Here is a 1,971-nt window from a genome sequence, read left to right on the forward strand (position 1 = left end):
CTACACTGTCCCCATCAAACACTCCCAGGACAGGGACAGCACGGGGTTAGATACAGAGTAAAACTTCCTCTACACTGTTCCCCCCATCAAACACTCCCAGGGACAGCGACAGCACGGGGCTAGATACAGAGTAAAGGTCCCTCTACACTGACCCCCCCCCCCCCCCAACCAAACACTCCCAGGGACAGCACAGGGTTAGATACAGAGTAAAGCTCCCTCAAAATTGCTGAACAAACAGAGTGTCGGTGCATGCTCGGGTGAGCAGATCCCCTTTGCACTGTGTGGGACTACCTGACCTCAGCTCCTCAGTGTTTCAGACTGAGCCGACCACCCTGTGGGCTGTGCTGCTCTCTGCACTGTTATCGGGAAAGGACTTGTTAACATCAGGACACTGACTGACCCAGAACTGAAAAAAACTGCAGCGCCAGACAACCAACCAGCTCCTCAATGTTGCTCCCCACTTCAGTACAATCACCCTACCTGAAGCTGCGGTTTCCCTCCTCACTCCCAGATTACTTAATTCCAGCAGATTCCAAAAAAATCTATCCACCTCAGTCTCGATCATGCTGAGCAATGGTGCCTTTCGGTGCAGGGATTTGCTAAGATTCACCTGCATCTGTGTGAGTAATTCTCTCCAGTCAGTGACCAGCCCTGTATCTAACCCCATGGCAGATCCAATCCCGCGGTCTCACTTGCGTTCGCTTCAGGGTCACTTTCGCGAGAAACGGTGGATTGGGTCTTGTCTGCACTTACTTGTTGTGATAATCTCCTCGATTGGCCAGAAAGTGGGAGACGGTGAGGGTTCTGTTGACAACGAAAGGGAGGATTTTACAAAATGATTTTGTTCCCGTTTTTACAATAATCGTTTCACAGCAATGGCATTTTATTCCAAAGAAGCATGATTGCAGCCCAAGATTTGCTGTATAACTTAGACCCAAAAATGCTAATTAACAAATAATGGGTAACAGCGATTCACAGCAAAAATGGACAAACCAAGCCAGAAGAGGGCTTAACAAAACGAAATTGAACTAAAATTATGCTAAAATGACAAAATAATGAACCGTTTCCACAATAAAAGGCCAAAATTGCTGGAGAAATGCAGCAGGTCTGGCCTCTTCCGTGAAGAAAGAGAAAGAGTTAATGTTTCAGGTCCCATGACCCTTGATCAGCTGAAGGGGGTCATGTGGATCCAAAACGTTAACTCTGCTTTCTCTCTTCACAGATGCTGCCAGACCCGCTGAGTTTCTGCAGCAACTTCTGTTATTGTTTCAGATTTCCAGCAGTTTTATTCTACCATTTCTACAATACAGGCTCTGAACTGGATTTCAATTTCACCTTTTAAGTACTTCATCGAGGACTAAAACCACAAGAGCAGATGAAATTGGTGTAGGAGTAGGCTGTTCTGCCCCTCAAGCCTGCTATACCAGTCAATACAATCACGGCTGCTCTACTCCACTTTCCCCTCTGTTCCCCAGTCTCATTTCCCTGAGAGACCAATAAGTCGGTATTAACCATGACTACAGCACTCCCAGCCATCTGGGACAGTGAGTTCCAAAGATACGCCACACTCTGAGTGAAGACATTCCTCCTCGTCGCAGTCCAAAATGCTCAGCCCTTTCCCTATCCTGGGGCTAAACAATCCTACAGTGTGGACCCTGTCAAAACCCTTCAGAATCCTGAACATTTCAGTGAGATCGCCTCTCACTCCTCTCAACTGTGTATGAGACAGAGTATGTGCTGTGTGCATGTGTATGCGTGTGCATGTGTGTATATGTAGGAGTGTGTGTGCATGTGTATATGAGTGTGCGTGTGTGTATATATATGAGTGTGTGTCTGTGTGAGTGAGTGTGTGTATGTTTATTTGAGAGTGTGTGTGTGTGTGTTTATTTGAGAGAGTGTGTGTGAGCATCTGTGTGTGTGTGTATTTATTTGAGAGAGTGTGTGTGTGTTTATTTGAGAGAGTGTGTGTGT

Source organism: Rhincodon typus, unplaced genomic scaffold, assembly GCF_021869965.1.
Source record: "Rhincodon typus isolate 14 unplaced genomic scaffold, sRhiTyp1.1 hic_rhity00000531, whole genome shotgun sequence".
NCBI lineage: Eukaryota > Metazoa > Chordata > Chondrichthyes > Orectolobiformes > Rhincodontidae > Rhincodon > Rhincodon typus.